Source organism: Papio anubis, chromosome 12 (assembly GCF_008728515.1).
Source record: "Papio anubis isolate 15944 chromosome 12, Panubis1.0, whole genome shotgun sequence".
Taxonomy (NCBI): Eukaryota; Metazoa; Chordata; class Mammalia; order Primates; family Cercopithecidae; genus Papio; species Papio anubis.
In genome coordinates this window covers 6816887-6843237 of record NC_044987.1, presented here as the reverse complement: position 1 = coordinate 6843237, position 26351 = coordinate 6816887, and the positions used below count along the sequence as shown (strand labels likewise).

Sequence of the window (26351 nt, the reverse complement as noted above, 5' to 3'; positions counted from 1 at the left end):
CAGTTATTTTTTTCTGCCTTATTTATGTAAGTATAGACCAACATTGTCTCTCAATTTGCAACTTTGGAAACGGAGAACAGAAAAACCTTAATTATAACCAATCATGGGAAGTTAAAATTGAAGCCAAGACATGTTGCCAAAGACTGGACCGCAAAGATAATGTTTAATCATGTCTGAGACTCGGTTCGATCTCGATGAAAGTAGAAAGGTGGAAGGAAGACAGAGTTTTAACTTACTGCTTTAAAATTCTGGGTGGAACTGGCTGGGCTGGGTGCCTCATGCCTGTAATCTCAGCACTTTGGGAATCAGAGGCTAGCGGATCACCTGCGGTCAGTAGTTTGAGACCAGCCGGGACAACATGACAAAACCCTGTCTCTACTAAAAATACAAAAATTTTCCAGGCGTAGTAGCACACGCCTGTAATCCCAGCTACCTGGGAGGCTGAGGCAGGAGAATCGCTCAAACCTGAGAGGTGGAGTTTGCACTGAACCAAGATCGCGCTGGTGAGCTGAGATTGCGCCATTGTACTCCAGCATGCGTAACAGAGAGGGACTCTGTCTCAAAAACAAACAAACAAACAAAATTCTGTGTGGAACTATGCACTCAACAGCACCATGTATCAAAACACAGCCCAATTTGGGGACCTTTTAAGATGAATGGGAATTTCTGCGATCATTTTTAAATTCCTTTTGTTGTCTCCAAGATATTAAAGATTATCGACAACTATTTCTTCTGTAAAATTATTGTTCATAGTCATACCATAGAATGAGTTAATAATGACTAAAATTCATTAGGATTCACTGGCTCATGAAAACAAAGGAGATCCACTAACAATGATTAAAAATTTTCATCACCATCTACAAAACAACACAATTTACTTGAACCAATCTCTCCAGGCCAAAGTCTTTCCCTCTTATTACTTGGAGGCCGTGGCGGGTACTTGTATGGCAGACATACCTGACAGCACTATCTTAACTTAAGCATAACCTGAGAATGACCCTATGGTCTAAGAAGAGTGTGTTGTTGGTTCCTAGCTAAGGAATCTAGGAGTGGCCAGCCTGAAGATTCATTCCTTATCTGTGAGAAACATCTGAATGCCCATCCCATCCCATGGTATGTAGGCCGCACGGGTTGGAGTCCCTTTGTTTTGGGATGGTTGTCAGGTGGAGTTTGCTAGGGGGAGGGTGCTAAGTGAAAATGCTATATAACTGAATTTTTTTATGATGTTAATACTTTATTTTTTTATTTGTTTTTATTTCTTAATTATTATTATACAAGTTCTAGGCTACATGTACACAACGTGCAGGTTTGTTACATAAGTATATATATGCCATGTTGGTTTGCTGCACCCATCAACTCATTTTTTACATTAGGTATTTCTCCTAACTCTATCCTTCCCCCAGCCCCCAACCCCCCAACAGGCCTTGGTGTGTGATGTTCCCCTCCCTGTGTCCACGTGTTCTCATTGTTCAACTCCCACTTATGAGTGAGAACATGCGGTGTTTAGTTTTCTGTCCTTGTGATATTTTGCTGAGAATGATGGCTTCCAGCTTCATCCATGTCCCTGCAAAGGACATGAACTCATCCTTTTTTGTGGCTGCATAGTATTCCATGGTGTACATGTGCCACATTTTCGTTATCCAGCCTATTACCAATGGACATTTGGGTTGGTTCCAAGTCTTTGCTGTTGTGGATAGTGCCACAATAAACATATGTGTGCATGTGTCTTTATAGTAGCATGATTTATAATCCTTAGGGTAAATACTCAGTAATGGGATTGCTGGGTCAAGTGGTATTTCTAGTACTATGTTTTTCATAAGGGATTGTGGTTCTCCTATCCAGCCCACTGCCAACGGATTGCCTTATATGTAAGTCCCCTCAATAAACCTTTGTCTTGTTCGCTGGCTCTGGTCTCTTTTTTGGCCTCTCGAGTATGGTCCCATCTCTACAGAAGTCAGTAGGGGTGCTGCACAACAATACTTCACATCTCTTCACCAATAGCCCTGTGGTATTTTCCTGAAGCTTTCTCCAGTGTCACATTGACTTAGGTAACCCCTTTATAACCAGGAAATGCTATTTAAGAAGAAGATTAAGACCTATCCATCTTTTTATGTGGTAAGATCATATCAATTAAAAATGATGATGAAGAGCTTTTAATAGTGTCTATAAACCTTTGGGAGAACATTTGTTTTTACTTTACTTTTTAATTTCTTCTCATTGTGTGTGTGTGTGTGTGTGTGTGTGCATATTGTTTGGTTTTGTTTTTACCATGAAGGCCCTTAGGGTTTTCCATGATCCTACCAAGTACTCTAAGATAATACTGGCTGTCACCCTGTGAAGAGGCAACCGCATGCATCGTATGGAGATGGGGAAGTCTTCTGCCAATTCAAAGGAGAACGATCATGGGTAGGAACTGTGCCAAACATTTATGTATTTTTTCATTTAAAGATTAGAGCTTAAGAAGAAGCCTGCTATCCCTAGTTAATTCTGTCTCTCATTTTTTATCTTGTTCTCACACTAACTCATTTGTGTGCACATACACAGACACTCATGGATAGACACACAGGAACACATGGTACTGGGTGAATAGTAAGACAGTTTTCCATAATCCAAGTAAGAAAGCCAGGCTCATCCCTTTATAGGCTGTCCTTTTACTATGAAATTCTTTGTGCTTTATCCCACCAATGTTTCCTTTTTACTTCCTGCAATCTCTAGATCTCTAGCTTATTTTTTTTCTTCTAGGGCTTAAATTAGCCTTCTGAAAATCCTTAAGGTAGGAAAAAAAATCCGCCTCAGGAGAAAAAGTGAGGACCTTGTATCCCTAAACTTTGATGAAAATTCTGCTTCCCAGGCAGCAGTCCCAGGCTTACAAACAAGCTATAACACCACGAGATGCACCGGAGACAGGCCTGTCTGTTCCCCCCACCTCCCCTTGCCTGGCTACATATTTCTAACCAGGTTTCACTGCCAATAGAATGCTCCTTGGGTACCTAAGCAGGAAATGGAAATGTCACTTAGAGGTTAAAGGCAGCAGGGATTAACAACTGTAAGATATTTAATGGCAAGGTCAGCATTTGTGTACCAGAGAGATGGGTATGAGGAGAAAGGAGTAGAGAGTGGGGGTAGCAGTGAAATCTGCCCAGTTAATTCATCTCCCCCGACTGACATATTGTTTGATGGAAACTTACATCACTGGCACCATTTTCTCTGAATCCACAATCAAATAAGAAGGAAAGAAGTAAATGATTGGTATTCCTATTTTACTGGTTTAAATTATTTTAATATGACTTACATTATTTTACTATCAACAATTATTATTGCTAATAGATTTTAAATTATATTGCTAAATTATTATTGTTTATTTAAGGAAAAAAATGGCATCATGCCTTTTCTCCGAGATGGGCGGAGAGCCTCCGGCAAGCACCATTCAAATCTAATTTATACATTTGTGGAAGGATGAAGCCAAGACTCTCCTCAGGCCATTAACCTAAACTGGATTTCAGAGATGAGAATCTCACTTGTACAATTCAAAAGGCAATCTTTGTGGTGTTACAGCTTTAATTTTTTTAAAGCTTTGACTCTTCACAGGAAACTCTTTACCTTCTACTTTGTTTTCTCTCTCTCGGCTTCGTTCTTCCTTCTCCCAGAGCACATGTCTATTTATACCGCCCCACGCTGGCATGAAGGTACACTCAAAAAGACTGTAACCCAGATAATAATTGTTGGTTGCCGATTATCCAATTATGACTTCACTTATTTCTCTAAGGATTACTTAGGACTCTTCTTGGCTGCTGTTTGGTTCTTTCTGCAATCATTGCAGGCAAGAGGGTAAAATGGCAATGCATTAAATTTTTTTTTAATAAAAATAGAAATGAAAGACAATCCCTGTAGACAATCCCTTCATTTCCAAATGAGGATAGAGGGGTGAACTTATAATAGCCAAAGAAAGCTCAGTAGTCGGGAAACTAATAGCCTGAGAGTAGGTGACACTGCCATCCAGATCCACAGAAAATAACAGAAAAGCATCCGCATCGAAAAGGACTCCCAGGAATAAAAAAGGAAGTATGATTCTCCTATAGGATCCATTAAGAAACTTTTTGCTCCAAGTTACTGAGACCCTTTCAGTAATCCTGATGACCAACATGAAGGTGAAATGGCACAGGGAAAATGAAGTTATAACAAGTTAGAGAAAATGTCTGCAAAATTCAATATTTGCACATTTCATCTCATCTTAGTCATGTTCCTACTGTGTGCTCTGGGAAAAAGGAAATTCTTCCTCTTTTGCAATGTTCACATCTTTAGAAAGGTATGTTAGGAAATTAGAAAATTTTAAATTGTCTTTCTCTCCACTATCACTATCCTCTCTACATTTTATTCACTTCCTAACTTCCATTCCTTCTGCTTCTGTCTTGCTTTTATTTTTCCTGAGTTGTCTTCCTTTGCAGACTAGACAATCTGCAAAGGCAATAAAGGAAATAAAGGGATCATTATTACCACTGCTGGTAAAAAGAGTGAGCTCACAGGCTGCATGAAAGTCAGAGTTGATAACGATTTAATCAAGCTGAGAAAAACAAGGGAAGACTAGAATGCTAAATAATTATCTATACATGTGAAGTCTTGCATATAGGTAAAAATCAATTGAATCAGTAAAAGATAAAGAAAAAATTCCTTGGCTAGCAGGAGGTGAAAATGATGTGGCAATGTTAGCTGATGTTAAACGTAATAGGAGTCATGAGTATGATGTGTCATTGTGTAAGATAGAACAGAGTCTGGAATAAGGGAGGTAAAATCTCATTTTGCTCCATGCTAGTCTGACTGTATCTAGAGTACTCAGTATATATTGTGAGCATCACACTTTAAGAAGACTCAGAGAGAAGAGGTGAGATTTTATAGAACAGTGAATAGAATGGACACACGAAAGAGGAATGTTCTACCTGATAATGAGAAGACATACCATTATGAGGAACAGCCAGAAGCCTGACAGCCGCCTTTTAGGTTTTCATTACTTCCAGGGCTGAAAAGCCAGCAAACTGGTGCTACTATAAAGAGTAGAACTAAGGCCAGAGATGGGCAACTCTAAATTTCAAAATGCCATTATTTAAACTACTTAGATCTTTGAACCTAATAATCCATGAGTTTAAGAATGAGGCTTTTGCCTTTGTTTTCCCTCTGTGTCTTTAGGCAAATGGGTTCATATATTTATACCTCAGTTTTTCCATCATGGAAGTGAGAATCAATGAGCCTAATCTATGGGTTTTTTTAAAATGTATATTTTGTAAAATATTTTGAAGTGAACAAAATGGTATGTATATGCCAAGAATTAATTCCCACCGGCCTCTGCAGTTCGCCTTAGGAAACTAGAGGGCTCTTAGGGTTCCACGGAGGTGGCTGGGAAGGCAGGAAGTAATGAGAAGGTGCTCTCCACTCTTCAGGCGCATTGCCACTTTTCAATTATTTATGCAGTTTAATCCTATTGAAAAAGCACATTTTGCAAAGAACACCCTCAGGTTCTCTGCATGCTGGAGCTGGCAAAAAGTAATATGGGAAAAATGGGAGTGAGGGTTATGCTTAAAAGAGCTCATCTGCCCTTCCTCAAGACCCTTAATATTAAAACAGGCAGGTTGCTTAGCTAATAATAACTATGCTCAGGACTTGTCATCTTCAAAGAACTTTAATTAATCCTCATAACACCCTGGTGGGCTGCAGAAGGTAAGTGTTATTATCTCCATTTCATATGAGGAAAACGCAGGCACAAACAGCGAAGGGAAATGGCGTACGGAGATAGCAAGCATAAAGTTAAATTTAGCACTAAGGAGTACCTGAGGCCACATGCCTTCCTGCGGCAGAGTCCCTTCAGTAATGAATCTGGGACAGAACATGTGGGGCCACTCTTAAGAGCTATAGAGCGGGCAGGTGGAAAGCCATGGCCAGACCAAAATGTGTAACTTGAGACATACAAAGGGAAAAAAGGATAAAGAGTTAAAAATCTAGGACAGGAAATTTCATAGAAAAGGAAGGGAAATAGTGACACTCTCCAGTTTTGGCCTGAACATATACAATTATCTGCCTCTGAAGCCCTGAGATGCTAGGCCAAAATAAAACAAAACAAATAAAATAAAACATTAGGATAACTTCAAAACCTTAGTTTCTACATAAACAGGAACTGAGGAGGAAACTGAAACATTGGGCTGCCTAGGTAAATGATCGTTACAATGTCTCTGGCTGGATGGATGAGAGACTGGGAGCAGCTTCTACTTCTAAATCTCTTGCTTCTGCTTCTAAATCATGGACTTCCCCTATCATCTACCTAACAACGTTGGACCCTGCAATTTCAGCCTGTGAATTTTATGATATTATTATATGCAGTTTTCAAGCTCTCTTAGTTTGCTTTTTCTTAGATGGAGAAAAGACTCATTCAAGTTGATGTTGATAGTGGATATCACCCCACCAGAGACTGTGATCATAAGATTAGAGCTTGGAGAGCCCCAAAGAGCATCTGGTCTTCTTTTTCAAGCTGAGGATACAGAAAGCCCAGGAAAAAAAAAAAACAACAAACAAACAAACAAACAAAACATGATTTGCTGAAGGTTACCTACATAGTAAGTAAATGCATGAGAACGGGAAAACAGGTATTTTGCTTTCTGTGATCATTCTTATCAGAGGAAATTCTTATGGCTGCACTTACGACAGCTGCATTAAGAGTCTGTACAATGGAAAGCTTTGCAGGAGCTATTAAACATATGGAGTCTAAGGAAATGAGAGGCAGAGAGACGGCTTCAACTTATCCCTTATCTATTACTTAGCAGTATAAGTTTCAAGAGCTCCAACCGCCAAAGCTACGGTCTGCTTTCTGAATTGGTGAAACCACGGTGAAAAAGGAGAAATAATAGGAGTGTACAGTTTTTGGTGTGTTCTTTTGGCTTTCACATTTATCTAGTCCAATAGATTCAACAAGTATTTCATTGCAAGTTGAATGATCGTGTACAACTGTGAAGTATATTTTCCCAGCCATTTCTCTGAAATAGAGTAAATAATGTTAAGAGAATCTCTCAAGGATCATCTTGTACCTTCCGAGTTTCTAAAAATAATATATTAAAAAAGTAAAAAAATATATATATATCAGAAAAGACCAACCTTATCCTAAGGAAGAAATTTTAAGTAGGACTTAAAATGGAACGTAAAATATGTGTCCATTGGCTCAGTGCACTAAGAGCAATTACCCCCAGCTCACCTGGCATGATTTGATGTGTGTGTTGGAAGTGGAGGCGTAAGAGAAGCAAGAGAATAAAATCATGAAAATTTCGTATTTGGACATATATGAGTTGTGGGAAAGAATAAACTTTATTTCTCAGCAGTCCCAGGTAGAATGACAACCAACATAGAAAAGAAAAAAAGATTGCAGTCGCCATGCTAAATTGAGTTAGGGAGAGCAGAATTTGACAGGATAATGTGCATCTGTTTTGTGTCTGAGTCGACTGTTGGTTTTAGGTTCAGGAGGGACGCTGGAAAATAGGTTTAGTCTGAGTGGATTGGTTGTTTTTCACTCACATGTTTGTTTCAGAATGAAGCATCACTCACTGCCTCTGCAAATGAACACACTACGTGAAACTCATGTCTCCACTTCCCAGTTCTCACACAAAATAGACACTTTCAAAGGCAAGTTATATCTCAGGGGCAGTGGGCATACGAAGACCTAAGAAGTGGCCCATGATGAGTGTAAGATGGCCATGGTCACGTAATGCCAGGGGCTCACTGACAAAGGAGATTCCTGTCCACGTGATTCTCATCAGGGGCCTTTCTCCCTTCCAACAGTACCCACTCAAAATGTTTAGTATGTGGCCAGGTGCGGTGGCTCAAGCCTGTAATCCCAGCACTTTGGGAGGCCGAGACGGGTGGATCACAAGGTCAGGAGATCCAGACCATCCTGGCTAACATGGTGAAACCCCATCTCTACTAAAAAATACAAAAAACTAGCCGGGCGAGGTGACGGGCGCCTGTAGTCCCAGCTACTCGGGAGGCTGAGGCAGGAGAATGGCATGAACCTGGGAGGCGGAGCTTGCAGTGAGCTGAGATCCGGCCACTGCACTGCAGCCTGGGCGACCTCCAGCCTGGGCGACAGAGCGAGACTCCGTCTCAAAAAAAAAAAAAAAAAAAAAAAAAATGTTTAGTATGCTTCATCTACTAGAAGAGTCCAGTGAAAGGAAGAATCAAGTGACATCTCTGACAATTCCCCAGATGTATGTCCTTTCCTGTAGTCTTGTAAGACCCATTGTCTTATAAAGAAATGCCTCTTTAGGAAACTATACATTTCTAACATAGTATATGCATCGTCATCTTCCCAAACCAACATGCTTTTTTGCAAAGGACATTAAATTGAATCATACATTTATTTTGAAACTCAGTAGAGTTGGGCTGAATCGAAGAAAAAAACATTTGTCATAGGGTTTAAGTGGGTTGTTTTTTTTTTTTCTATTTTCTGTGGACTGATTATTTATTTTTTCATGCTCACTATCCTAGAAAAACCGTCTTCCAAAAGCCAGTCCACACCTTACATGCACTTTCAGCACTTGACTCAGTTCTATTTATTCTTAAAGTTTTCGCCCTTCTAAATGTCTCTGATTTAATTGCTCCCTTTTTTGCCTTCCCATAATATTTTGTTGATACAAGTGTCATTAATGTCAATTAAGTAAATGAATGAACTGACCAATGAGCACAATGACCTACTTTAATATGAGGGTAATGACTTTGGATTCAAAAGAATCTGAGTTTAAATTCTGGCTTTACCATTTAGGAGCTCTTTGACTGTGAGTAAGCCCCTTGCCTCTCAGTGCCTCGGAACCCTCATCTGTAGAATGGGAATAAAATAGTTACTCTGCAAGGCAGTTGTGAGATTTAGGTATCATACACAGAAGGCACGCAGCACAGCTTACTTAAAAAGGGCTCAATAAATGCTATTATTAGCTTACTGTATTATAGTTAATTGTGCATGCAATTTTATTTTATAAGCAATAGAGAGTCAATGAAGCTTATTCAGCAAGGAAGTGGCATTAGAAAGGTGTTTTGGAATCCAAACTAGGAAATAGTAAGGAAATGAAGAGCTAACAAGTAACCTAGATAAATAAGCAAGAATAAAATCATACACTTAGTTATATTACCCTGGCAAAATGAACACAGCATGAGTGAAAATGCCTAATAATTAGCAAAAGCTGTTCCTCAGATCCTTGCCACTTCCTCTGTGAATGAGGACTGGAGAACAGGCCAAAGAATTAGAAGACTTGGTTTATGCTGTTTTTCTCCTACTTAGCAGCTGTGTCCCTAAGGAATCCACCTAGCCCGATGACTGTCCTTGGTTTCTGGGTAGCTATCCTTTCCTCTGTTTCCTGTATCTGAGCATGGAGCTCAGTATCATTGCATAACTTGAGCTGAAGACATCCTCCACTCTCTCTGTCCCAAAAGTTCAGCAAAAGCCAGTAACATGTAACCCACACTCCAAATCTCTAATTCTCCTTAGTTGTACTTCAATATTGGTGATACAAGACCAAAAAAAAAAAGATTAAAATTATGAAGATGGGATATTTTACACGTAAAATGTGTGATGCTTCCCTTCGGTGGTCAAATTGTAGCATTTTTTTTCTAGGGAAGCAGGGAATAGATCTGAATAGGGCATTGTTGTTGAGCGGACTGCCTCACTATTGCTGAATAACGGAGAGGAGGAAAGGAAGACAGAGAGACTTAAAAGGAAGGATTGGAGTTAGACATTATGGGGAATGCCTTGAATTTCAGTATGGACATAGAGACAGGCTACACAGAAAAGTTCTGAAAATCTTCTTCCCTAACATGCTGAAGAATAGGGGAAAAGAGTCTCATACCTCAACAATCTCAGGTCACTAGGGTCGACGTTACTACAGCATTCTGAAGGGCCACTGGAAGCCTTGATCTTCTGTGTCTTTGGATGTAAACCTAAGAATAGAAACTACATTTCGAGTGGAAAATAAACTTCTACTGTGAACTCCTGTAGTCTCAGCTTGGGCTCTAAGAATCCAGAAGAGGAATCACACCTTGTAGGTTTTTCACCACCAATGATGTGCTGACACTACTTAAATAAAACCAGGGCCCCTAAGACTTCATTACTCTGCTTCCAAAATCTTGGTGACCTTCGCTGGCAACAGGATGTGGATCACAGGGAGCTGAAGTAACCCAATAACACAGGCATCTTAACCATTTTAGGAGAGTGAAAACCATTTAACCCCCAATGTAATGGCTGTGGTGTCTGTCTGAGAAAGAAAGAAATTGGCTTTAACTTACACTGCATTGGCTTGCGAGAGAAATAGAAAGGCAAAATAGGAAGGCAGAATTGTTGAGCATCTCTCAGATCTACCTGTTAGCAGTTTGTGACTTTAGACCCAAGAAGCACTGGCATGGAGTAAATCTAATCACATTTAGACATAGCCCTGTAGTAAATAGAGGGAAAAAGAAAGATATTACAGCACTAGAATCTTCTTGGAGATGTAAGCCGAAAAGGAAAATCCAGTGAAGGATGATGAAGTTAGCTGCCCTGCTGTTAAACACAGAAGAGTTACAGAGGTGAACATAGCCTGTACAAGCCCAGTGTATATCTGGTATTGACAGGGCCTTTAGTGGCAAAGTCTGTAGAACTGGAGGTAGCCTGTAATGCTGCCCTAGTTTAGCAAGGGCTGGAAGCAGCTCAGCAGCGAGCTTTGGGCTGAAGCTGCCTGTATTTGTCACCTGCAAATGATTACAAAGAAGTAACTTGAGAGACAGCTGTCAACACCTGCCATATTCCTTGCCCTATGATGCTCCTGTCTATGTTGTTATTGGCACATGATCTCCATCTGCAGGCTATAGTGTCATCTTGATGGCAGCACCAATCCTGTTCTTTGTCAATGAGGAGGTAAAAGCACTAGATAAATGCTCAGTATTTGGCATCAAGGTGGTCACGCTGCTGGCTCATTCTGACCTTGCACTGTAATTCTGGAAGTTTGATCCTAATGTAGTTCTCATACTTGCTATTTTTATGATTATATACAGTCAGGCACATGATCATAACACGACCTAACGATGGGGATACATTCTGGGAAATCGCACTGTTAAGTGATTTCATTGTTGTGCAACATCATAGAGTGCACTTACACAAGCCCAGATGGTACATATATTTATATATACATTTTTTTGAATACGGAAAACCAAACATCCCAGCACCATTACTAAATACCAATAATTTCCCCTACTTGATCTGCAATGCCAATATCGGGTTACTCTATATGCTCCATTATAATCTTATACAACCACTGTCATACATGTGGTCCATTATTGATTGAAATATCTTTATGTAGCATGACCACATATATAAATATAACATATAATAATGTGTATAAGGATTATATATAATTATATGAGATATGGTACTGTATATTACACATAATGAAAGCAGTCACTCTGAGAACTAAACTATTATGTATATTATATATGATTATGTTATGATTTAAGTTATATATAATTATATAATACATAACTTAATATATTATATGTATATATAATTTGCATTTATATACTTATGTAGTACTCAATATATAGTTATAAATTATTTATATACATTATTTATATATACTGTATGGATACATATTAAGGTTTGAATGTGTTCCCCAAAGTTCACGTGTGGAAACTTAATCCCCAATGCAAGGCTGTTGAGAGGCGGGGCCTTTAAGAGGTAATTATGTCACAAGGAATCCTTATGAATGGATTAATGGCATTGTTCCAGGAGTACGTTATCACAGGGTAAGTTCCTAATTTAAAAAAAAAATGAATTTGGCATCCTTTCTCTCCCACAAGTATGCTTTTTTGCCCTTCTACCGACTGCCATCAGATGATGCAGCAAGAAAGCCCTCACTAGATATCGGCCCCTCAACCTTGGACTTCTCAGCCACTAGAACTGTGAGAAATAAATTCTTGTTCTTTTAAATTACCCAGTCTCAACTATTATCTTATAGCAGCACAAAAAGGACTAAGACCATATATATACACATACACACACACATATATAAAAACACACGTGTATATATGTAAATATGTGTCTACATATATTTATACAAACACACACACACTCAAGTAGAAGTACATATCTTGCTCACATAAATTTTCAAGCAAGCAGCTGTCATTCAAACAATGGTTGGAGGATCCCAGCTCTACCTTTTTTGGGCTTTATCACCTTGAACTGTAGCTTCCAGTCTCTGTATCCAACTGCAACAAGTCAGCAGAAGGCAAAAGAGCAAGAAGAGCTGTGAGGAGAGTTTTTATGGACCAGACTGGGGTGAGTGTCTTTGGTTTAAAATCCTGCCTACATTCCTTTAATGTTTATGTGTAGTTTTAGGTGACAGCTGTATCCACTCCTGCAAATATTTTTATCCTTTAGTGAACCACATTTTAAAGGTATTCTTGGAATAGAACCTGGACCAAATAAGTGAGATTTTCATAAACTGCCTTTGTTCTTAGTTCTGTGAAATATTCTGCTATGATAAATAGTAAGCCTTATTACCATCGATCTTTTCGGTTTAGGTAAAATCTGTGAGGCCTCTCTCTCTGTATGGTTTTGAAAAGGGAATTTTCCCACTGCCTAATTTTGTGATGTACTCTTCTGACTGTGCAAAGAGAAAAAGCAACGCTTCAAAATGGGAATCCAAGAATTCTGTTTCAAATTACACTTATTCACACAATAATTATTGTTACTATTAATACTGTAGTACTTACAGAGCATAATTTATTTGCAAACACTTCATAAACACTAGTTTCTAAACAAAATAATAAATTAGCAAATATTAATTACAAAGTCATTAAATGGAAGAATAGTTGAATGGGGACTGCAATTTGAGGTTAAAATCCCCATTCTCGGGGTTTCTTTCACAGACACTCACTCTATCTCTTTGGGTTCTGTAACTTCCTTACTTGAAAAAGGAGGGCTATAAAATCTCAGTGATAAGAATCAGATCCTGTTTGAGCACTAACAATAGTCCACATTAAGGGCCTGCTACATATTCATAGCCTTGGAGAGTGCAGATAAAAATATGACTTTTGAAATTTTGATTTGTGATCATTTCTGAATCCATATGTACTCATTAAATGCCACTGAATACATTTTTAATAATGAGGAGGAATTTGACAAACGACCTGTCTGAGCTGAACAAAGAGATTTCACACAGTGCATTTCACACAGCAGAGAAAATACCTAGAGAGTGTTAAAATCCCATTTGTTAAAGTATATTATATTATGTTCAAACTATCCATTTGAAGACTGGTTGCTTATAATAATTATTGTCATGGTGCCTTATATGCCTATCTTAGTGACTAACGGGGAAATTTACCCCATATCTGCAAAATAAATAGGTTTGATGCGAATTTTGAGTCCACACACTTCCTAACAGTATTTTTACTGCAAGGGAAACTGTTCTTATTGTCACATTAAGCTCTCCTTTAGAACAAGGTTTCAACATTTTCTTTTTGTATTTGTAATCTCTTTGTTCTACAAGAATTCAAATCAATAGAGAAGAAGTGACCTTCATATAAATTAAGAAAATAGAAAAGGAACCTGTATTAATAATCAAGAAAAAAAGAGAAATCAATATTTATTGAGTTGTTTTGTGCCAGGTACTGTGCTAAGATTATTTGTGCCCTAGGTTATTTCAAGTTGGGGATGGCAAACAGAGACAAGTTTATTTAGTTAACTTTCCATTATCCAACAGATTCATTTGTTGACTAGTATTACTGTTATTATTGTTGTGACATATTATGCATTTTTAAATTATTTAATTACAGTCTGGTCTTTCCTCTTCTATTAGAAAGTTCAGAACTCTTCATCCTCATACCTCTCAGCTGATAATTACCTAGAGAATGTGAATATTTAATTTATAATGCTTAGTTTATAATGGTGTAATTCAGAAAGTATACCTGCAAAATAAGTAAATCAAGGTGTAGTCCAAACTCAAATATAAACTTTTTTTTATTACTTAATATTTGAATTCTCATCAATGATGCTAAGTTCTATTAGTGTGGCTAACCAAGAGTTATCTGTAGAGATTACTGTATTTCCACCAATTTCGTCTTTTGGGAAGCAGAAGAAAACCACATGGATCTCAGTTATTTAAAGTTCATTTTTAGCAAATAGCAGATATAATTCCAAAATAATTGAAAACTGGTAAAATACAGAAGGCAATGTGGTAAATAGGATAAATACAAAGAAATAGGACTCTAGACCTAGGTAGATGCTTGGAGATCATACGGTCCAGCTTACATTACAGGTTAAAAATTCAGAACAAACATGTTAAATGATTTGCCCAAAATCAAACAGTAGGGGATACCAAAGGCTAGCATTCTGAATTTTTTTAAATAGCTGATTAGTTTTTTATTTCCCTAAACACAACAATAGGCAGATATCTTGCTGCTTTATTAACTCTTATTTTTGCAAGTATCAAATACCAAAGGAAAAATGCAGTTTTACAGCTAGTAAAACCATATCAGGCTATTTTGGTTTTGATCCTCAAAAGGTGAAGTAACACTAGAGAGAATATAGTGAACAAATAAGAAACTTTGTCCCAAGTTATGGAAGCATTGACAAAAGTAATAGTTTTTGTACTGGGTAATACCAGAACAAACAGAACAAAATCTCTTATTTTAAAAATATTTAATTGACAAAAATTGTATATATTTAAGATGTGCATGTGATAATTTAATATATATATATACACATTACATCATGATTACCTGAGAATGCTGTTTCTCTGCCACATCTCAAAAAGCGATGGTTTATTTGTGAGACTGTATTCCTTCATGCAGAAAATAGGGTGAGTATAATCTTTTGTCTTTAGTGACATTTCTAGATGTCTCCCTTCCCCATTTCCTCCTGAAACAAATGAATAAACAAACAAACCTTTATGTTAATGGCATTGCCCCTTCCTGATTGCTTTTTAGTAACCTTCTCTGTCTTTCTGAAGACTAGACTTTTTTTCTTTAACATTCAACATTTTCAATTGTTCTTTAATATAGCTCAATACCCTAATCCCCTCTGTTTCAATGACCTTTCCTACAATCAGCCAATCAGTCCCCTGACTGCCAGTTCTGAAGAAGAAACTCACACTCAGACTCACAATGCTTCTTCTAGTCTCTTACTCAACAATCAACACAGAAAGCTTCTGTGACCAAATGTGAAGGATGGGGTTTCCCCATACACCAGTCAGTTCTGCAGCAGACACCAGTTGGTGTAGTCCAAGTCAATTCTGACATTATTTACCTGGCAACAGTGTCAGATCCCACCTGCTGAAGGCTCAGTCCCACAAGACTGCCCCACTCTCCATCAGACACCAGTCTGAAGCCTGGGCCTCAGGGACTTCTGACTTCTGACACTGGCTTCAAGTTAGGGCTCCCACAACCCCTTCTTTAGATTTCATCAATTTGCTAGATCAGCTCATAGAACTCAGAGAGACACTTATGTTTACCAGTTTATTACAAAGGCTATTACAAAGGGTAGAGATGAAGAAACACACAGAGTGAGGTAGGGAGAAGGGGTGAAGCACTTCCACACCCTCCTCGGGCCCACCACCCTCCAAGAACCTCCAGAAGCTCTCAGAATCTAGAACTTTTGGGATTTTGTGGAGGCTTCATTTCCTAGGCATGATTTATTAAACCATTGGCCATTGGTGATCAACTTAACCTTTAGCTTCTCTCTCTTCCCCGGAGTTTGGGGAGTAGAACTGAAAGTCCCAGCCCTCTCATCCTGCCTTGGTCGTTCTGGTGATCAGCCCCGTCCTGAAGCTATCAATCAATCACTAGCACACAAAAAAGACAGCACTTTCAAGATTCCAAGGATTTTAGGAATTGTATGCCAGGAAATTGGGTCAAATATCAAACAGGCTGGGTGGTGGCTCAAGCCTGTAATCCCAGCACTTTGGGAGGCCGAGACGGGCAGATCACGAGGTCAGGAGATCGAGACCATCCTGGCTAACACAGTGAAACCCTGTCTCTACTAAAAAAATACAAAAAAACTAGCCGGGCGAGGTGGCAGGCACCTGTAGTCCCAGCTACTCAGGAGGCTGAGGCAGGAGAATGGCGTAAAAACCCGGGAGGTGGAGCTTGCAGTGAGCTGAGATCTGGTTACTGCACTGCAGCCGAGGTGACAGAGCAAGACTCCGTCTCAAAAAACAAAACAAAACAAAAAACAAATATCAAACATACATTTGTCAATATCACACTGGTGTTTCACCTTTGTAATCTTTATACCAAGTATTCCCGTATCTAATTCTCACCCTGCTGCAGTTCATATCACATCTAAATCTCCAATCCATGAACACCATCAGTTCTCTCTATTCCTAACCTCCCTCCTATCTTCACTGTACTCTTTGCCCAGCTTAGATTTTATGATCCATCATTAGATACAATCATTATCTACTATCCCCTCCCTCCTTTCTTCTACTCCAGTAAAAACTCCAGCTCATCAGAACTAACTTTCCATCTTTTCTGTGCCTGCACTCAAGCAGTTAAATATTACAAGAAAAGGGTTTGATGGGGATGACTGGATTAATACTAAATTCATAAATACTAAGTCATAATAGGCAGTAAACATGTTGAAAATCCTACTTTGGCAGAAATTTTGATTTTGTGTTCTTTGACGCATGCTTTCTCCTCTCTTCTTACATATATCCTACATGCCACACATCCTGGCAGTTGCTGGCGTGGCCTCACACTTCACTGAGGAAATAAAACCCATCAAGCAGGAAATCCTTTACTTCCTTCCACCAAAGCCTCAACCATCTCCTCCAGCATTTCTCTTGTTATGCTGGAGTGATATTTCACCTAGTGTTAAATGCTGGCTCCTCCACTTGTGCCCATGATCTTGCACCAATTTAAGTTCCTTATTCCTTCAGTAATGTTTTCTCCCATTCATTTATTTATCCAACAAATATTATTTGAGATTCTATAAAATATAAAAATTCCTTTGGCTTTATGGAGACCACAGAAAGGAACCTGTATTTTGTTTCTTTCGTGAGTTTGACCAGGATGGTGGCATGATGTGATTCACATTTATTTATTTATTTATTTTTGAGATGGAGTCTTGCTTTGTCACCCAGGCTGGAGTGCAGTGACACAATCTCGGCTCACTGCAAGCTCCACCTCCCAGGTTCAAGCAATTCTCCTGCCTCGGCCTCCCAAGTAGCTGGGACAACAGGTGCATGCCACTACGCAGGACTAATTTTGTGTGTGCGTGTATTTTTAGTGGAGACGGGGTTTCACTGTGTTAGCCAGGATGGTCTCCATCTCCTAAGCTCATGAACTGCCTGCCTCAGCCTCCCAAAATGCTAGGATTACAGGCGTGATCCACCGCGCCCGGCTGTGATTCACATTTTAAAAGATACCAGTGCTATTGTTGAACTATAGAGTTAGAATGAGAAACAAAAGAAACATCCATTGCCACAGAGCAAGGAAGAGAAGACAGTGGCTTGGACTAAGATGGCAACAGTTGAAGTGGTGGGAAATGGTAGATTCTGGAGATATATAAACAGGTATAGACAGATAGATATAGAAACATAGATATAGATTTTTTGAGACAGGCTAGAGTATAGTGGAATGATCATAACTCACTATAACCTCAAATTTCTTGGCTCAAGCAATCCTACTGTCTCAGCTTCCCAAGTAGCTAGGAATGCAGGCACACACCATCATGCCCAGGTAATTTTAAAAAATATTTTATAGAAATGGGGTCCTCATTACTTTACCCAGGTTGGTCTCAAACTACTAACCTCAAACAATCCTCCCACCTTGGCCTCTTGAAGTGCTGGCATTACAGGCATGAGCCAGTGAACCTGGCCATAAGATTTATATTTTGAGCTAACATCAAAATGACTTGCTAACAGCAGAGAGGTGTGTGTGTGTGTGTGTGTGTGTGTGTGTGTGTGTGTCTGAGAGAGAGAGAGAGAGAGAGATGAATTATGAATACAACCTAAAGTTGGGGCCGGGGAAATTGGGTGGAGAGTGGGATTGGTTACCCAGGTGAGGAAACAAAGAGGAGCAAGTTTTGTTGGGAGCAAGAGTGGGGAATCAAAAACTTGTTAGGCTAAGTTTGGAAGATCCATTGGATATCCAGATGGAGATGTGGAATAGAAGTATGTACATATCAGCCTACCTCTCAGGGGAGACAGAGTCCACATACAGATGCTGCTTAAAGTTAGAGATCTTGATGAGATCAACCAGGAGACAAATTCTCTGATCAAATTCTCTAGACTCATTTCCTCTACCTCCTCAGCTATCATTTATTAAAAAACTAAGAATGAAGAAATATTCCAAACATATATAAAACTGCAAAAAACAAGATAATAGTCAAGCAACCCCTACCAAGATTGAAAGAGATTAACATTTTTTCTGTATTTTCTCAGATGTCTCTCTTTTAGCTTTAAGAATTAAAGTATTACAGAAATAACTAAAGGTCTGTTCTACTATATTTTGCCTCCCCAATCTAGAGGTAACCATTTTCCTGAAGTTGATGTATATCTCTCCCATGAACATTTTAAAATTTCATGTTTCTATATACATATACACTCACAATTTTTTAAACACTATGCCATGTCTTTAAATTTTTGTAAATGATATTTATGCTATTAGTAATAATTTTCATTAATTACCACTGTTATTACTATTATGCAATTATTGACAATGCTCTTTAACTCAACATTTTGTTTTGAAATGTATTCACACTGATATAGATTAGTTTCTTATATTTTACTTCCTATCTATATTATATCATTGTCTGAATAAGAAAATTTTAGCCATTCCATGTGGATGGACAGTCAGACCATCTCCCTTGAATCTCTATTATCCCAGGGCTTCAATGATCACTCTTGCATATGTCACTTGTGCATGTGGGCGAGTTTCTCCAGGGTACATACTGAGAAGTAAAGAGCCAAGTCATATTGATAGGTATACTCCACTTCCCCGACTGCTGTATTTCCAAATTGCCTTCCAAAACAGGTTTTCCTAATTTACAAAGCCTCCTGAAGTGTATGTATGAGAATTCCTGTTTCCTTACATGCTCAACAGCACTTGGTGTAATTAATTTGCTTAATGTTTGCCAATTTGTTGAATATGAAAGGTTATTTTGGTGTTGTCTTTTTCTCTTTTCTTACACTTCTGACTTTCTGTCTTGTCACTCCACTGAATTGTCTGCTTTCAGCCATCAATGATTTCCGTGAAGTTAAATTGAATGGAGCATTCTTCGTCTTCCTGTAGCTCTACAGGCCAACAGCATCCAACTTAGTTGATCACTCCCTGTTTGAAACACTCTCCTCTCAATCATATGGAGAGAATACATTCCCCTTATCTCTCTGACAGATCCTTCTTAATCTCTTTTCTGACTAACTTCTCCTGTTCTGCAAGGGCTGACATAGGCTTTTATTATTTTTCTACCATTCATTCTTAAATGATATAACCCTTCCCCATGACTTTAAATACCCACTTTATAATAATGCCTACCAATGATATTGTTCGGCAATTCTGTGTTTCTAATTTTTGCTTGGTATCTGTACTTTGACGTATAATAAATACCTCAAACTCAGCATGTTAAAAAATGGAACTTTTTACTACCAGTTCCTTCACCACCTAGACTTCCCCCAAAGTGTGTCTCTTTCAGTAAATGACCCATCCTCATCCATTGATTTACTAATTCAAAAGCCTTGGTGTCAGACTCTGCACTTCTCTCAGCTCCCATATCTAATTTATAACCTGGACATGTTTTTTTTTTCCTCCAGAATGCATTCTGTATCACTCCACTTCTCTCCTTGGTCTCTGCCACCACTTCAGTTCAAGTTTACCACAATCCTTAAGTTTCTGTTTCCTCAATTCAGCTACTGTCCCATGAAAGGCCATTTCTGTATGACAGCCGGAGTAGGATTTTAAAATGCAAATCAGATTATGACCATTTCCTGTTTAATGTGTCCAATAATTTCCTATTTCACTTGTTGCACTTAGACTAAATTTAGCATATTTATGGGCTTAATCCTTTTGTCAGCTTCTCCGACATTATCTCACTCCCCATTCCCTCCCTCTCACTACGCTTTACTCACACTGGTGTTCCAGCCGTTCCACAAACACTCTCTCCTGCCTTAACACAAAGGTTACTGCTATTCTCTTCCATCAAGATATCGTTCATATGATTTGCTTCTTATCCATCAAGTCTCAATTTAAATGTAACTTCTTCACAGAGATCTGCTTGAACCATAGCATCCCAGGGCAGTGGGAGTGAGAAAAAAGGAAAGTGAAGTAGGAAAAGATGGGAGGCGGATCCAAGGAGATGTGTTGCCCTGCCAACCACTGCTTCTCTGCTTCCTGACAGTGAGGAAACACAGCTCCACACTTGCACCTGCTTGGCCACAGTGAACATTGCAGAACTGGCTGGGTATCAGAGGGATCAGAGAATCAGAGCTTTTGCCCTGTTTCCTCCCGTCTTCTCTCTCCCACTGGTCCATGTTCACTTTGCAGGGGAGCTAATCCTCAGCACTTCTGATTTACGCCACGGAGCCTTTTGGCGTCAATACAGGGAGCCAAGCCCCACATCCTGCCTTGAATTTTACCTGAGTTCTGGAAGTGGCAGGAGGTGCTGCAAAGCGAGGGCATGTGCCTGGAGGCGTCTGGAGATAGCAGCCCGTGGACTCACATGGAATTCAGCATGTGGTAGCATTTTCTGTGTCATAGAAGTGCTGAGCAGACACAGGTGAGACCAAGAGAATAAAAACAGTACTTCAGATGTATCAGATCCACATGTTGTCGGTTTTATCTCAGGTACCAACCTTAGATTATAAGTAGAGGTAAGTGGCTGGCACACTCACAAGGGTTTTGCTTAAGAAAGGGAAGAAATAAAGTTACCCAGAAGGAATGATGAAGAAGCCAGGACTAGGAAGAGCGGAAAGCTCTTATCACTCCTTGTCCTAAAAGGGCAAAGGGAGGGAACACTGACTTCAAAACCTGGTGAAAGCTGCAGCTATGACAAGCCATCTACTAAGTGCTGTAGCCTCTAGGAAGATGGTAGTTATTATTGGAGTCTTGGCAGGGCAGGGAGGGAATAAAGGGAGTAATAAATACTCTCTCCAGCAGCCATCCAATCTTATACCAGTGTCTCTCACTGGCCAACTCCAACCAGAAACTGGAGGGAAAGGGAAACTAGGGCAGTTGTAAAGGTGAGCATCTCAAGAAAAAAAGTGAAACAAGGAAGAGTGAAAAAGTAGATCAGGGGATGGAGTGCTAACAGAAGCATTCCAGTATAGGAGGACAGACTTTAAGTGACAAGTGGACAGGATTCATTTATTATTCATTGATGGTCCTGCCACCTGGTACAAGTTCACCAGGTTATTTTATTTCAAATGAATGAATGAATGCACTTAGAAAGTATGCTTCTAGTCTTCAGCTTTGCATATAGAAACTGTAGAAATTGTGGAACTCTATAAGGCTCAAATTTAACATTTCCCTGGGAAAACAGAGTTGCTGAAATAATATATACAAATAAATTGCGAGTTTTCACTTCTGTCTCCAGCATAGAAACCAAAGTAATCAGGATTTTAAAAATGTAAAATTCAACACATCAATATAAATTGTACACTTTTATTATAAATTACATTATATATGAGACGTGTGTGTGCATGTAAACACATGTATATCTATCTATCTATCTATCTACCTACCTATGTATCCATCTATCTACCTATAAAGGAATACCTCACAGAGGTATTGAGAACTGACTCCAAACCACAGCAATAAGGCAAATACTACAATAATCTATCATATACATTTTTTGTTTTACCCATGTTTATGAAAGTTACATTTACACTATACTAACTCAGGAAGCTTGTACTAGCATTATGTATAAAAAGAACAATGTACTTGCTTACCCTCACTTAAAAATCTTTATTGCTAAAAAAAATGCCAATGATTATCTCAGACTTCAGCAGGTGGTAATCTTGTTGCTGGCAGAGGGTCTTGCCTCAATGCTGTTGGCTGCTGACTGATGAGGGTGAAAGTCACATCTTACATGGATGGCAGCAGGAAAAGAGAGAGAACTTGTGCAGGGGACTTTTCTTAATAAAACCATCTGATCTCATGATACTTATTCACTATCATGAAAACAGCATGGAAAAGACTTATCCTCATGATTCAATTACATCCCACCAGGTCCCTCTCACAATACATGGGAATTATAGGAGCTACAAGATGATATTTGGGTAAGAACACAGGACCAAACCACATCATTCTGTCCCTGGCCCCTCCAAAATGTCATGTCTTCACATTTCAAAACCAATCATGCCTTTCCAACAGTCCCCCAAAGTCTTTAACTCATTTCAGCCTTAACTCAAAAGTCCACAGTCCAAAGTCTCCTCTGAGACAAGGCAAGTTCCTTCTACCTATGAGCTTGTAAAAGCAAAAGCAAGTTAGTTACTTTCTAGATACAGTGGGGGTACAGGCATTGAGTAAACACAGTCATTCCAAATGGGAGAAATTGGCCAAAACAAAGTGACTACAGGCTGCATGCAATTCCAAAATCCAGTGGGGCAGTCAAATCTTAAAGCTCCAAAGTTACCTCCTTTGACTCCATGTCTCACATCCAGGTCATGCTAAAGCCAAGAGGTGGGTTCCCATGGTCTTGGGCACCTCTACCCCTGTGGCTCTGCAGGGTACAGCCTCCCCACTGGCTGCTTTCACAGGCTGGCATTCAGTGTCTGGGGTGTTTCCAGGTGCAGACCCCCTCTGTGTAGGGGGTCCAGCCCCACATTTCCCTTCTGCACTGCCCTAGCAGAAGTTCTCCATGAGAGCCCTGCTCCTGCAGCAAACTTCTGCCTGGACATGCAGGCATTTCTATACATCCTCTGAAATCTAGGTGGAGGTTCCCAAGCCTCAGTTCTTGACTTCTGTTCATCCACAGACTCAACATCACATGGAAGTTGAAAAGGTCTGGGGCTTGCACCCTCTGTAGCCACAACCCTAGCTGTATCTTCACCCTTTTTAGTAATGACTGGAGCAGCTGAGATGCAGAACACTAAGTCCTAGACTGTACACAACACACAGACCCTGGGTCCGGCCCACAAAACCATTTCTTTCTCTTAGGCCTCCAGGCCTGTGATGAGAAGGGCTGCCATGAAGACCTCTGACATGCCCTTGAGGCATTTTCCCCATTGTCTTGGGGATTCACGTTTGGCTCCTTGTTACTTATGGAAATTTCTGCAGCTGGCTTGAATTTCTCCTCGGAAAATGGGATATTCTTTTCTATTGTGTGGTCAGGTTGCAAACTTTCCAAACTTTTATGCTCTGCTTCCCTTATAAAACTGAATGCCTTTAACAGCATCCAAGTCACATCCTGAATACTTTGCTGCTTAGAAATTTCTTCTGTCAGATACTCTAAACAATCTCTCCCAAGTTCAAACTTTCACAAATCTCTAGGGCAGGAGCAAAATCCCATCAGTCTCTTTGCTAAAACATAACAACAGTTACCTTTGTTCCAGGTTCCAACACATTCCTAATTCTCATCTGAGACCACCTCTGTCTGGACTTTATTGTTCATATCACCATCAGAATTTTTGTCAAAGCCCCTTTGAGCAAGTCTCTAGGAAGTTTCAAACTTTCCCACATTTTCCTGTTTTCCTCTGAGCCCTCCACACTGTTCCCAACCTCTGCCTGTTCTGTTACACATTCCAAAGTTGCTTCCACATTTTGGTCTCTTTTCAGCAGCGCCCCACCCTGGTACTAATGTACTGTATTAGTCTGTTCTCACGCTGCTGAAAAAGACATACCAGAGACTGGGCAATTTACAAAAGAAAGACATTTATTCAACTTAAAGTTCCACATGGCTGAAGAGGCCTCACATCATGGCAGAAGGAAGGAGCAAGTCATGTCTTACATGGATGGCAGCAAGAAAAGAAAGAGAACTTGTGCTGGAGATCTCCTCTTAATAAAGCCATTAGATCGCATGAGACTAATTCACTATCATGAGAACAGCACAAGAAAGACTTGCCCCCATGATTCAATTACATCCCACTGGGTCCCTCCCACAACACATGGGAATTCAAGATGAGATCTGGGTGGGGACACAGCCAATTCATATCAAACCCTCAATGTTCTCCATGAGGATTGGAATCAACTCCTAAACTCTAGGAAATGTTTACCTTTTGACCTCCTCTCATGAATTACGAATATTTTTAATGACGTCTTGAATGGTAAATTTATTCTGGAAGGTTTTCAGGTTACTTTGGCCAAATCCATAAGAGGAATCACTCTCTAAGACAGCTGTAGCCTTACAAAATGTATTTCTTGAATAATAAGACTTGAAAGGTTGAAATTGATCCTTGCTCTTCTATCCATAGGCTACAGAATGAATGTTGTTAGTAAGCATGAAAACTACATTAATCTCCTTGTGTATCTCCATCAGAGCTCGTGGATGACCAGGTGCATTGTCATTGGACAGAAATATTTTGAAAGCAATCTTTTTTCTTAGTAGCAGGTCTCAACATTGGGCGTAGAATATTCAATAAACCATGCTTTAAAAAGATGAGCTGTCACCCAGGCTTGATTGTCCTATTTATATAGTAGAGGCATAAAAGATTTAGTGACATTTTTAAGGGCCCTAGGATATTTAAAATAATAAATGAGCATTCGCTTCAACTTAAAGTCACCAGCTGCATTGCGTCCAGATAAAACAGTTAGCCTTTGTCAGCTTTAGCTAAGGCTTTGAAGCTTTGAAGACAGGCATTGACTTATTCTCTTTAACTATGAAAGTCCTATATGGCATCTTCTTCTGAGAAAAGGCTATTTCATCTACATGGAAAATCTGTTGTTTAATGTAGCCATCTTCATCAGTGATCTTAGCTATGTTCTGGATAATTTGCTGAGGCTTCTACATCAGCACTTGCTGCTTCACCTTGCACTTTTATGTTATGGAGATGACCACTTAAATTTCATCAACCAACCTCTGATTGATAGATTCAAACTTTCCTTCTACAGTGTCCTCTTGTCTCTCAGCCTTCAAGGAAGTGAAGAGAGTTAGGATCTTGCTCTGCATTAGAACTTTTCTTCAGGGAATATTGTGCTGGCTTGATATTTTATCCACATCACTAAAACATTCTCTATATTGTCCATAAGGCTGTTTTGCTTTATTTTCATTTGTGTGTTCACTGGATTAACACTTTTAATCTTCTTTGAGAACTTTTCTTTGCAGTTAGAACTTTGCTAAATGGTAAAAGAGGTCTAGCTTTCAGCCTGTCTAGGCTTTCAACATGCCTTCCACACTAAGCTTAATCATTTCTAGTTTTTGATTTAAAGTGAGAGACATGTGACTCTTTTTATCATCTGAACAGTTAGAAGCCATTTTAGGTTTATTAACTGGCATAATTTTAATACTGTTTTGTCTCAGAGAATAGGAGGGCCCAAGGAGAGGGAGGGAGATGGGGGATCATCAGAATGCACCCAACATTTATCAAATAAGTTTGCTACCTTATATTGTTCCCAGATTGATCAAGGGTTGGGCTACTTATTCTCGCAGCCCAATAATAAGATGCAGATGAACTGGGAAAGAAGAGAGTTTATTTCTGTAACTGAGTACAGGGAGAAGGCTGGGAAACTATTTCCAGACCAATTCAAAATTAAGAGGTTTTCCAGAGCTTACATACCTTCTAAGCTATATGTCTGTATGTAAGTATGTAACTTCTAATCTGTAACTACGGTTTGGGTCCTAAAGACCTTCCTCTGGAGCCTCAGTAAATGTACTTCAGCTTGATGGCTCCAGTCACTAGGGTGATTCCCTTATCTTGTCTCCTGGTAAATCATGGAGGCCTGGGGAGTTCCTACAGGCCCCAATACAACTTGTTTGTGGAGGGCTGGGGAGTTTCTTCAGATCTGCAATAAAACTTGCTTAATCCTAAACAAGTCCTGTTAAGAATTTCTTCATTATGTTGCCATACTTCAAGGCCCAGGAAAGGCCTGTGCAAAACTTGATGGGCTATTGTTACATTCCAGCCTTTGTATAAGGGCACTGGCTGTCTCAGCTGTAATACCTACCTTCACCACTTAAGTCAGTGCTGAAACAGTTGTCATGGAGGCCTGCCTCTTCCACCACTAGCAAGATCTGGCCTGCCACAATATGGGCATATCTCGTGGTATCCAAAAACAAAATGGGTTTTGAGGAAAGTTAGTATTTGTGTTTTCTATTATGAGCAATGTACGTTTCTCCAATTATTTAGGTCTCTATTTCTTTAGGTCTTCTTTAATGTCTGTCTATTTTATACTGATATAATGATTTCCACAAAAGTCTTGTACATGTT

At 39.4% G+C, this 26351-nt stretch overlaps 1 long non-coding RNA gene across 1 annotated transcript in view; it reads right to left on the bottom strand.

The window, feature by feature from the left end:
- Positions 1-26351, bottom strand: part of LOC103878000 — a 73645-nt gene that overhangs the window by 42403 nt on the left and 4891 nt on the right. The window contains exons 3-4 of the long non-coding RNA XR_001895286.3: positions 14773-14911; positions 12208-13895 (exon numbers count right to left, since the gene is read on the bottom strand). This is a non-coding gene — a long non-coding RNA (uncharacterized LOC103878000). The remainder of the gene's footprint in view (positions 1-12207; positions 13896-14772; positions 14912-26351) is intronic.